At 46.3% G+C, this 13,626-nt stretch overlaps 1 protein-coding gene across 1 annotated transcript in view; it reads right to left on the bottom strand.

Annotated features, from left to right (window-relative positions):
* The window catches only part of PEA15 (proliferation and apoptosis adaptor protein 15), a 43,265-nt gene extending 36,059 nt beyond the window's left edge, over positions 1-7,206 (bottom strand). The window contains exon 1 of the mRNA XM_072114841.1: positions 6,883-7,206. The gene's annotated coding sequence lies outside the window, so the exon portion shown is untranslated. The remainder of the gene's footprint in view (positions 1-6,882) is intronic.
* Positions 7,207-13,626: the final 6,420 nt, after the last annotated feature.

Consider the following 13,626-nt stretch of genomic DNA (forward strand, 5'->3'; position numbering starts at 1 on the left):
ATTGTAGGTGTACTCAGGCCCACAACATGACAGCGGTGTATACTACAGTGTGTATTGTAGGAGTACTCAGGCCCACAACATGACAGCGGTGTATACTACAGTGTGTATTGTAGGAGTACTCAGGTCCACAACATGACAGCGGTGTATACTACAGTGTGTATTGTAGGTGTACTCAGGCCCACAACATGACAGCGGTGTATACTACAGTGTGTATTGTAGGAGTACTCAGGCCCACAACATGACAGCGGTGTATACTACAGTGTGTATTGTAGGTGTACTCAGGTGCACAACATGACAGCGGTGTATACTACAGTGTGTAATGTAGGAGTACTCAGGCCCACAACATGACAGCGGTGTATACTACAGTGTGTATTGTAGGAGTACTCAGGCCCACAACATGACAGCGGTGTATACTACAGTGTGTATTGTAGGAGTACTCAGGTCCACAACATGACAGCGGTGTATACTACAGTGTGTATTGTAGGAGTACTCAGGCCTACAACATGACAGCGGTGTATACTACAGTGTGTATTGTAGGAGTACTCAGGCCTACAACATGACAGCGGTGTATACTACAGTGTGTATTGTAGGAGTACTCAGGCCCACAACATGACAGCGGTGTATACTACAGTGTGTATTGTAGGAGTACTCAGGCCCACAACATGACAGCGGTGTATACTACAGTGTGTATTGTAGGAGTACTCAGGTCCACAACATGACAGCGGTGTATACTACAGTGTGTATTGTAGGAGTACTCAGGTCCACAACATGACAGCGGTGTATACTACAGTGTGTATTGTAGGAGTACTCAGGCCCACAACATGACAGCGGTGTATACTACAGTGTGTATTGTAGGAGTACTCAGGCCCACAACATGACAGCAGTATACTGAGTGTCACAAAACGACAGCGGTGTATTCTAGATCACAAAATGACAGCAATGAATTTTGTGACACAAAATGACAGTAGTGTATTCCATTTGACAAAATGACATTAGTGTATTTTATGTGACATAATGATAGCAGCTTATTTAAGGTCACAAAATGACACAAAGAATTCAGTCATGAAAAGAAAGTGGTCTATTCTATGTCACAAAATAACGTATGTATTCTGTAAGAAAAAAATTATGGCAGTGTATTCTATGCTACAAAATTTTTGCTGTGAATTCTACATCACAAAAGGACAACGTTGTATCCTGTGCTAAATGTTGTATGCTGTTCTATTCTGTGTCACAAATTGACAGTGATGTTTTCTGTGTCACAAAATGACAGCAGTGTATTCTAGGTCGCGGAATGACTAAAGATTATTCTGTTTCACAAAATGACAGCAATGAATTCTGTGTATTTTGTGCGATAGAATTTTAGGGATGTACCACTTTATTTTAGTGGTGTATTCTGTGCCACAAAATGACAGCAGTGTATTCTGTGCCACAAAATGTTAGTTGTGTATTCTGTGCCAGAAAATGACAGCGGTGTATTCTGTGCCACAAAATGATAGTAATGTATTCTGTGCCACAAAATGACAGCGGTGTATTCTGTGCCACAAAATGTTAGTTGTGTATTCTGTGCCACAAAATTACAGAGGTGTATTCTGTGCCACAAAATGACAGCAGTGTATTCTGTGCCACAAAATGTTAGTTGTGTATTCTGTGCCACAAAATGACAGCGGTGTATTCTGTGCCACAAAATGACAGCGGTGTATTCTGTGCCACAAAATGATAGTTGTGTATTCTGTGCCACAAAATGATAGTAATGTATTCTGTGCCACAAAATGACAGCGGTGTATTCTGTGCCACAAAATGACAGCGGTGTATTCTGTGCCACAAAATGACAGCGGTGTATTCTGTGCCAGAAAATGACAGCGGTGTATTCTGTGCCACAAAATGATAGTAATGTATTCTGTGCCACAAAATGACAGCGGTGTATTCTGTGCCACAAAATCCCAGTGGTGTATTCTGTGTTGCAAAATGACAGTGGGCTATTCTGCACTACAAAATCATAGTTGCGTATTTCGTACCACAAAATGACAGCAATGTATTCTGTGACAGTAAGGGTGCATTCACATGGACGTATGCCACACACGTCAGGTGAGCTGGAGAGGAGGAGTGACCACTGCTCACTCCTCCCCTCTCCATAGAAAATATATAATGGCCGAAGATGTCTTTTTTGCGGCCACAGCCGGTGTGCCACATCCTCCTATGGGGGACATATATCCGGCTGCAAATTTGCGTCTGTTTATACGTCCCTCATGCGGTGGTGTATTCTGTGCCACAAATTATACTTCTATATTCTGTTCCCCAAAATGATAGTTGTGTATTCTGTGCCACAAAATGATAGTTGTGTATTCTGTGCCACAAAATGACAGTGGTGCATTCTGTAGCATAAAATGACAGTTGTGTACTTGGTGTCACAAAATGCTGAATTGTTTGAGGAAGAGAGCCCCTGTAAGTGAGGACATACTGATATATTACCCTACAGAACTGTAATAAGCTCCGCTCTCTGGGAACTCCCGGCTTTGCCTTCAGCATATAATTGTCTCACAGGAAGCAGATGTTGTGAGAGAAGGAGAAGACACTTCAGCCACTGTTCACTCCCTGGGTTTTCACACGGAAGCCCCTATAATGGGCATTCATATAAAAAACATATAGAAATGTCACATGGCACAGAAACCAACACAACCCACACATATATATAATCCTACAACTATACAGAGAGCTTCATGCTACTCACCCAACCACTTTACAGAACTCGGACAGCGTATATGGAGCCACTTACCTCATTCTCAGGGGAGAGACCCATTGTGACACTGTTTATTTGGCACTCCACTGGACGTTCTTAAAGGGGGGCATTGATGGGGCATTCTGTTTTTAGGGGGAACTTTGGAACAATGGTGGCACTGTTTATGGTACACTTAGTTGACACTGATTAAAGGGGACACCGGCTGTGGTCATTGGTTTATTTGTTGAAACTTTTTACGGGGTACCTATCATAGGCTTATAATTTGGTAATATTTACGGGGGCACCTTGCCACTTATCATAGCATTATGTTGTCCATGGGCACCTTGGCTGGTTTTATGGACTGTTGGCAGTGTGTAAGGCCCCGCTATGGACATCCTCACCCGAGGTGCAAGCAAACAGGAAATACCAATATCCTTACTGACAGAACTAGTTAAGGCTCAGCTTCCTAAATCAATGCCCCCACGTATGGTCACATGCTTTTCCTCGTGTGCTGGAATTGTTAACCATTTCCTGCCATGACTACTATAATCTGTAGTCCAACATGGAGTCATTGGAAGCAAGTCCTGTAGCCTATCATCACAGTGGAGATACACCAGGACCTTGACCGGTTCCTGCACAATCCACAGTTCTAGTTATATGAGATCTTCTCTATAGGTCAATGCTGGGGTATTCAGTGACTTCCCCTTTAAGAGCCTTGTATTTTGCAGAGCGAATATTTTACAGCTGGATCATGCACGCAGCATGCCATTACCATGTCTAATATTTATGAGTAACGCGTTTTACATTCGCCGTGTTGCCGGGTTATGTATTTGACGTTGCATGGAGTGATCAGCCTCCTGTGTGCGAGCGTGACTTTGCTAGATCAGAGCGAGCGGTAATACTCCGGAGAGTCCATTGTATTTCATGCTGGCTGCTTATAGGAAGTGGGTTTGTCAGCCTGTTCTGCGCTGTCTCCCCCCCACATCCCACGCCCAAACTTCCGAATGTGGCTTGAGTGTTGATTCCTCAGGACGTTCAACTATGTGGCGGGAGGCTAATAAGAACCAATATTGAGGAAATGGGTGGGAACATATCAGCTGGATATGTAGTTACACCCCAAACTTCTTCATAATATTGGTTCCTGATTGATTCAAGGTCATCAAAACATTGGTATCAGGCCCAACATTGATATATTGGTAGAGAACCCAATGAAACATCATCCATATATTAGTATTAGCTCCCAGGCTGGAGTATTACCTTCATTCCTTAATCGTTGGTCCATAAAATCTACCAAAGTTCCATCATCCGATCCCATAACTCATCATCACATTGGTATAAGATCTCTCATGAGGACTCAATGAAATGTCATCAATATATAAGTATCAGCCCACAAACAGGAACATATTACTCTATCCTTAATCATTGACTTACAAAGCCTACCAGATGCCTTCAAAGAGTTCCCTCATCCCATCCGTCATCAATATGTTGGTATCAAGTTCAAGAAAAATTTCATTGAAATGTTGGTTTCAGACTCGTCATCAATCTATTAATATTAGAACCAAACTGGGACATCTTCTTCTCTTAGTCATTGACCTACAAAGTCTACCAGATGCCTTCAAAAAGATATCTTGGCAACAAATTTGACCTTCCACGGTAAGTGCCTTCAAATTGTTCCTTCACCCCAACCCTTCCCTCATTGAAATTTTGGTCGGTATAAAGTCCATCACTCTACTGGTATTGGACCCAAACAGGATCATGATCCTTTCTTCTTTACCATTGACTAAAATCATTTACCAGATGACTTCAAAAAGTTCAATCATTCCATCACATCCCAGATATCGGTAACATACATCTTTATATCGTTATCAGACCCAACAGATAAAATGTCTTTTTATTAATCATTGACCTAGAACATGTACTAGATGCCTTCAAAAAGCCCCTTTATTCCATCTCTCATCAATATGTTGGTATCAGCAATAAATACGAACATCTCATAATCATTGACGACAAAGTCTGTCAGATGCCTCCAAAAAGTTCCCTCATTCCTCCCCTGACTGATATATTACTTTTAGACTCAATGGAAACATCATCTGTATACTGGTATCCGACCCAACGAGGAACATATCAGACTCAAAGGAAACATCATCTTTATACTGGTTACTGGTATCCGACCCAACGAGGAACATATCAGACTCAAGGGAAACATCATCTTTATACTGGTATCCGACCCAACGAGGAACATATCAGACTCAAGGGAAACATCATCTTTATACTGGTATCCGACCCAACGAGGAACATATCAGACTCAAGGGAAACATCATCTTTATACTGGTATCCGACCCAACAAGGAACATATCAGATTCAAGGGAAACATCATCTTTATACTGGTATCCGACCCAACGAGGAACATATCAGACTCCAGGGAAACATCATCTTTATACTGGTATCCGACCCAACGAGGAACATATCAGACTCAAGGGAAACATCATCTTTATACTGGTATCCGACCCAACGAGGAACATATCAGACTCAAGGGAAACATCATCTTTATACTGGTATCCGACCCAACGAGGAACATATCAGACTCAAGGGAAACATCATCTTTATACTGGTATCCGACCCAACGAGGAACATATCAGACTCATGGGAAACATCATCTTTATACTGGTATCCGACCCAACGAGGAACATATCAGACTCAAGGGAAACATCATCTTTATACTGGTATCCGACCCAACGAGGAACATATCAGACTCAAGGGAAACATCATCTTTATACTGGTATCCGACCCAACGAGGAACATATCAGACTCAATGGAAACATCATCTGTATACTGGTATCCGACCCAACGAGGAACATATCAGACTCAATGGAAACATCATCTTTATACTGGTATCCGACCCAACGAGGAACATATCAGACTCAAGGAAAACATCATCTTTATACTGGTATCCGACCCAACGAGGAACATATCAGACTCATGGGAAACATCATCTTTATACTGGTATCCGACCCAACGAGGAACATATCAGACTCAATGGAAACATCATCTGTATACTGGTATCCGACCCAACGAGGAACATATCAGACTCAATGGAAACATCATCTGTATACTGGTATCCGACCCAAAGAGAAACATATCAGACTCAATGGAAACATCATCTGTATACTGGTATCCGACCCAACGAGGAACATATCAGACTCAAGGGAAACATCATCTGTATACTGGTATCCGACCCAACGAGGAACATATCAGACTCAAGGGAAACATCATCTTTATACTGGTATCCGCCCCAAAGAGAAACATATCAGACTCAATGGAAACATCATCTGTATACTGGTATCCGACCCAACGAGGAACATATCAGACTCAGTGGAAACATCATCTTTATACTGGTATCCGACCCAACGAGGAACATATCAGACTCAATGGAAACATCATCTTTATACTGGTATCCGACCCAACGAGGAACATATCAGACTCAAGGGAAACATCATCTTTATACTGGTATCCGACCCAACGAGGAACATATCAGACTCAAGGGAAACATCATCTTTATACTGGTATCCGACCCAACGAGGAACATATCAGACTCAATGGAAACATCATCTGTATATTGGTATACGACCCAACGAGGAACCTATCCCTTTATCCCTCAATCATTGACCTACACAGTCCACCGGATGCCTTCAGAATTTTCCCGCATACTCTCCCAGATCTATATGCTGGTATCAGACTAGTGAAAACATCTATCTATATTTCGGTATCAGCCCTAAACTGGAACATTATACTTTCCCTCCTTAATCATTGACCTACAAAGTCCATTAGATGCCTTCACAAAGTAAAGGATCTTCTAAAAGATCTTATTCAGTCATCCCCACCCAGGATGGTAGACCAGCCCCAAATTTGCAAAGCTTGTCAACTATTTCACACAGGGCTCGGAGGCGTCTCCTAGGTAAAGTTGACTAAATCCACGCGAGGAGAACTAGTCCCATCACCTAAAGTTCTACTGAGCAGAAGATACATTATCATATTCTGAGTATAGCAAGGAGAGACGTCAACGCTGGTCTATGCCAAAGCTGTGCCACTCCCAACGGATCCCATGCCTGAGGAAACCCACATCTTAACCCTTGTGTAAACCTCACCCAAAAGTCCACCAACCCTACCGTCTCCCGGTGGTCAAGCCGATGAAGTGGTGTTCTGGTATTTCAGGTGGGGGATAACTTCTCCAGCCAAGTCCTGGGTGTAGTTTCTGGAGGTGACGGTGAGCTCTGCTGCTCTTCTGGTACAGTGTGGCGTCTCCTTTGGGTTTGATGCCAGCCGGGGTGGATGTGGCTGAGCCGGTGGATTCTCCTGCTGCTGCTGCTACTGCTGTTGTCTGCAAAGAAATTCCCTTCCCCTACAGACAGAACTGATTTCAATGTGGTCTCACTCACTCCACCCTTTGTACTGAGTGATGTCACATTGTGCGTGTGGATCTGTGTGTGAGGGAGCGAGCGAGGGAGAGAGCTACAGATGTATTCCTATAATGACTACACACCCATTGTATACAGGGAGTGGGGGGGGGGAGTAATTTTACATGGGTGGTGGGGGGTAGGATGTACCTAATTGCTGGAGAGACGGATCACACTGGGTTAATATCCTGGGTCGGGCTTAGAGGAGTAGCGGACTGTCCAGCAATCAATAGTAACATGTATAGTATTGGTATATTAGGGATAGGGTGTGTCAAGGAGCTTGCAATCTAATCCGGTTAATTGGGGGAGCGTTGTTTCACTACGGCTGGCAATGCATGGGTTAGTATCATCAGTGTCATTCGCATCAGGTGTAGTTGGAGTCAAGTTTTTGGTGGTGACTCCATGAGGGTGATGTCACACATGGCATTTTTAGGCCGTTTTTGGGTTGTTTTTAGATCTTAAAAAACGCATGTGGTAAAAAAACGCATCTGTTTTTAAAAGCGCATGCGTATTTGTCTGGTTTTCCAAATGTGCGCAATTAACAACGGACAAAAATGCATGCGTTTTTAAAAACAGATGCGTTTTTTACCACATGCGTTTTTTACGATCTGAAAACGGCCCAAAAATGCCATGTGTGACATCACCCTGAGATCTTTTTAGGTGATGCCACATGTGGCGTTTTGAGCCCGTTTTTGGTCCGTTTTTAAGCAGTCCGTTAAAAAGCGCATCCGTTTTTGACAGGTTTTTCCAATTATCTTAATTAAAACTGGTCAAAAACTGATGAGTTTTCAATAAACGCATGCGTTTTTGGACGGACTGCTTAAAAACGGACCAAAAACAGGTTAAAGATGCCACGTGTGGCATCACCCTAACTTGGAGGACCTCTTTAAGACCACCAGGTGTAGGTGCCAGACACAGAGATGTTTAATCATACTATTCCAACTTGGGGGGTGTCCTCACACTGCTGTGGTCTCTGCATCCAAATATCCTACAGCCCCTCTCTCAGTACATGTAGGATATTGAATAACACAGAAGCCAAAGGGACCAGAGAAGAGCAAGTACAGAGAGATAAGAGCACAGCAGTGTTAGGGCCAGTAGTGGATTATAATATAGGCGGTTTGGGCGGTAGCCCCAGGGCCCAAGCCTACTAGGGGGCCCGTGGCCATCAAACCACCTAACAAATTTTATACTGAAAAGGACCTTGGCCCATGAAATCCTCATACATCTTCTCCTGCTGTGAATATACATGTAAACAAGAGCCATTTCAGGACCTTTCAAGGTCCTCCATAGGTCCTGAATCTGCAGATTGAAAGCAGCAGACGGGAAGGATCAGCAAGAAGCTGATTCTAGGACCTTATGTAGGAAGTGATTCCAGAGGAGGTATAATATTCATACAGCGCAGGACACCTGGCAGTCCTTGGAGAGAGAGACCTTTGTGTATGTAGTTACGGTAGTAGCAGCAGGACTGTGATATATGAATTGATATATCAGGGCTTACCCGCCCCTGTGATGGGGGAGTAGACAATGGGGGAGTAGAGAGGTGGCTTTAAAATTAATAAATTGTCTAAAGACGTATGTTGGCGGCAATGACACGAAGGTAAGTGACATGTCAGGTGTGAGGATGTGTAACGCTTCACATAAAGTTATTTCATGGCTCCGCTCGCTGCTGCTGCTGCTGTGGTGTCATCGTGTGGGCGCCACCTACAGGCCAGGACTGGGCAGAGACTTCCTGCTTCCAGACATTGATGTGGAGCTTTTGTGACTTCACGTAAAGTTGTTGTCCACTTTATCTAATTATTGATATTGTTTGTATTATACAAAGTTTTATAATTTTCCTACATACTTTCTGTATCAAATCCTCACGGTTTTCTAGATCTCTGCTTGCTGTCCTTCTATAGAAACCTTTTCTATTTACTTCCAGTGGATAGAAACCTGTCCATGGTGATGTGATGGACATGTGAGGTGCACGGCTCGTTATATCACACGGCTCTGATTACTCTCTGTTATATAACAAGCCGCGCATGTCTCCCATATATATTATGTATCGATCATCTATATATCTATCTCCTATGTATCTTCATACTGGGTGCATTCACATGTGGCAGTAACACATGTGTAACATCCCACACCGGGGCCTAGCCTTCTGCAACACCCTCGCCGATTCAAGGCAGAGGGTTGTTGCGAATATGTCCCACCTTGTAGCTTGCAGCCTGTGTAGGGTCTGATCAACCCCACAGCAGGTCACTACATAACACAGAGGAGAACAGCAGCGGTAGAGTCTGCCTGGTAAGGCAGGAGTTAAGTGAAGAATGTGATGTAATATGTGTTAACCAATCACATGTGTTTATACTTTGTTTCTGTGAGCTGAGATGTAATTGGAGGAGCAGCCACCACTTGACCAGTGGGAGTAATAAAACCCCTGGTCAGGAAAGTTCTAGAGAGAGAAGAAGACTGGAGTTAATCCAGTACAGATCAGATTAGAGACTCTGAAGAGTCAGTGTAGCCAGCACACCAGACCAGAGCAGGAGGGCTCAGCTCCCTGCCTGAAGAGTGGATCTAAGAGATAGTTAGTGAGAGGAAAGGGGTATCATCCTACCTTCAAGGGTGATATCTGAAGCAACCCAGGACAAGCTGAAGCATCCTATTAGGACACAGCTCTCTCCCAGCCTGCCCTTGCATCCAGGCTGATGATCCATCCTGTGGCTCCCTCCAACTGCATCTCCAGCATTCTACCATTTGTCAAGGCACGTTGCTACTGTTCCTGTCGGTTCCAATAAAGAACTGTAAGTTATTTTTGTTCAACGTCTGCCCCCGTCTGGTTCCTGCTACTACGGCTGCCACCATCACAGGCACCCTGTCCACCACACAGAGACTCATACTCTAGACACCAAAGGGCTGCCCCAGGGAGAACCGCTATAGCAGCCTCTCCCTCATCATTTCTTGCCAACACCACCCTGCTGGAGATCTGCCAGGCTGTAGGACAGCCCTCCGGTTCCCCCTACCAAACACCGTGACACTAGCATGCCTAGTCCGCAACCGCCAGCCACTCAAGTACTGCGGGCCCCGGCTGTCTCAAGGCCCCAAGATAAGGCTAGGCCCCGGTGGGGGATGTTGCAAGTGGCATCGCTTCGAACAGGATTTATACTTCTGTGCCTTATTCTGGCATTATAGACTGTACTTTATTACAAAGACTGTGCTGCCTAACCCTGCTGCCATCCGGGGTTTAGGCCCAAGTGATTGTGTGCATTTTTACATTGGACTGTATTACTGCTGCCACGTGCTGTCGAGCATCGCTCCAGCACTCAAGAGGTTAATTCCTGCAAAGAACTTAGTCCGCTCTGCTACATCTGGCCCGCTTGAAGCATTTACCTCAGAGGCGTGTGGCGCAGCACGGAATTCGAGCACGCCAAATCCTCACTGGCGGGAACTTCAGAGTCGTCACCAAGCTCCAGCCCCTGCGCGTGAGGCGCGAAGGACCGTAGAGGGCCTTCGGCAACGAAGAGGGTTAATCTTGGATTTCGGCACAGGCCGCGCCTGAAGCCTGCCAGCAACGTGCGCCTCATCCGGAGTCCCGGCGCACGTGTCCTGTGACTGGAGGAGAGCACCGCTGAGCATCACCGAGCCCCTGCTGCCTGACGGACATCGGGAACGGAGTGCAGCGGAGCTGTCCTGTCACTGCGGCTGGTCCTGAGTGACTACCGCTGGGGAAGTTAAAGGGGGGTAGAGATTGTTTCCGACGCTAGGTTATTGGCTCACCTGCCAGGGAATAGTGACTGTGTGTTAAAGTGCCCACGTCCCATTCTATCCATCGCCCATAGCAATGGATATTGTGTAACCCTGCAGACTTCCCTCAGCTAGGCCAGTCATGTCCGCCCAGGACGAAGATACGGGACTGGAGCAGGTCCCGTCCCCTGGTCCCTCCTCAGGGTACCGGAGCATGTTAAGCCCGCCAGAGAGTCCCTTCAGCCAGTGTCCCCGGGACTCCCACCGTTATGCCTCTGACTATGCCCTACTATCTGGGGGCCCCCTGGTTACCCCACTACGAGGGAGAATCACACACTCTCCCTGAATTCAGAGCCAAGTTGTTAGCTTCCTTCGCCCTGTATCCGCTCACAGAGGAACAGAAAGTGGGCATTCTAACCGGGCAGTTGAAAGGACCCGTTCTCCGGGAAGTCAAGTCTTGGCCCCGAGAACAGCGCCAGAATGTGGTCCAAATTCTCAATATGCTGCGCAACACCTTTGACAAATGTACTGCCTCACAGTTGAAGCAGAAATTCTTTGGGAAAAGACAGAAGCCTCAAGAGTCCCTCAGAAACTTTGCCCTCTCCCTACAGGAGACATGGAAGGCCATAACCCGTCTTGATCCCAAAGAGGCTGCAACCTTCGACCAAACCCTGAGAGAACAATTCATTAATGTACTTGTTGATAGAAATCAAAGGTGTCAACTAAAGATAATCTCTTCTCAACATGCCCAGGTCTCCTTTCTTGAGTTTAAGGAAATTGCCATTGACATATTAGGGGACCGACCGCCTACTGGACCGCAGAAAGATCCTGAATCCGTGGAAATGGAGGACTCTGCTCTATCTTGCCATCCAACACAGCCGGCATCACCTACTCCTGCGGCTGCGGAGGCTGCTGGCTTAGCAAGACAGGTCCCTAATCTGGCGGACACCCTGAGTAAAATACTCGATCGGTTGACCCAACTGGAAGTGACCGTCTCCTCTATGAGGAAGAAACCTCCAGAGGGCTCTGTACGGTCAGCTACCCCTCGTGACTCCCCGGCCAAACCGCGCCCAAGGGAAGCGAAGTCGTTAAGCACCTGGAGTCAGAAGGAACCCCGCCAGTGGTGCAGCTACTGCCGTAGATACGGGCATGAAGAGGATGGATGTCGTCAGTTAAACGACAAACCCTTGATGCTAAGGGACGACCCCCAAGGGAAGAAACTTTAAGTCCCAGAGATGCCAACTGGATGCCCAGGTTCAACGGAGTTACCCTACCAGCCTTAATTGATTCTGGCTCTCAAGTGACCACCCTCCGGAGTGCTACCTTCGAGAAATGCCGAAGAGGAACATCCTTAATCCAGCCTCCCAAGGCTTACTTGAACATTATTGCTACGAACGGAAAAACCGTACCCATCCGCGGCTACTGGTAGCCCACACTAACCATGGAGACACTGGGGGCCCGATTCATGTTTTCCCGACGTGTTACCCGAATATTTCTGATTTGCGCCGATTTTCCCTGAATTGCCCCGGGATTTTGGCACACGCGATCGGATTTTGGCGCATCGGTGCTGGCATGCACGCAACGGAAATCGGGGGGCGTGGCCGAACGAAAACCCGATGGATTCGGAAAAACCGCCGCATTTAAAAAAAGAAATGTGTCGCGAAAATTGCACTTACCTTCACTAGGAATAGGCCGGTGAATTTCAGGGCATTCCAGCGGACTTCAGCGCAGCAGCGCCACTTGGTGGGCGGCTGAGGAACTGCCTTAATAAATTCCGGCCGGACCCGAATCCACCGCACAGAACGGATCACGAATGGACCGGGTAAGTAAATATGCCCCACTGAGTTAACCAGACAGGGCGTAGTGGTGACACGAGTATTCCCGAAAATGGTAACTTCTCCCTGGTACTGGGTACCAATGTCCTCCGCAATTGCTACCCGGAAGTGCTGAAGGCTCTCCATGACTCTTTGCCAACAGTGCCCAATGGTTCCCAAAAGGTAATTCAGGAGACTATGCAGGTTCTGGCGGTGCAACAGAAGTTTGCTGGCCCTAATGGAGAAATCTGCAGAGCCCGGATCAAAGATCCACAACCTGTCCGCCTTCAACCTGGGACTGAGACGTTGGTATGGTGCCGAGCCTGCATGGGCGTCCAAGGTCAAGACTACCAGGTTATGGTAGAACCTCTACCAGCTAACGAAGACCTACCCATTCTAGCCACCAGGAGTCTAGTCACTGTATCCCAAGGACAAGTACCCATTCGACTACTAAATGTGGGAGACTCCCCAGTGTATCTGAGAAAATACCAAGCCGTAGCCACTCTCTTCAGCGTCCATCCTGAAGACTTAGTGGAAACTTCTCTGTCTGCCTCCCAACAGTTGGAAGTGAAGCAAAGTGCTGAGGGTGAGCCTGCCGAACAATCCTGGTGGCTTGAGCTCAATATTGGAGACGACGATTTTACTCCTGCGGACCAAGTACAAAGTGTCCTGGATGTCGTTATGCAGCATCACCAGGCCTTCAGCAAACACCCATTGGATTTTGGGAAGACTACCTTGATCCAACATACTATCCCTACTGGCTCTCATCCTCCTATCAAAGAGCGATACCGGCCCATACCTCCAACCAAGAGGTGAAGAAGCTGGTACAAGAGATGAAGACAGCCAATGTGATCCGGGAGAGTCACAGCACATGGGCTGTCCCACTGGTCCTTGTGAAAAAGAAGGATGGAACCCTTCG

This window comes from Engystomops pustulosus, chromosome 7 (assembly GCF_040894005.1).
Source record: "Engystomops pustulosus chromosome 7, aEngPut4.maternal, whole genome shotgun sequence".
In the NCBI taxonomy this organism is placed as follows: domain Eukaryota; kingdom Metazoa; phylum Chordata; class Amphibia; order Anura; family Leptodactylidae; genus Engystomops; species Engystomops pustulosus.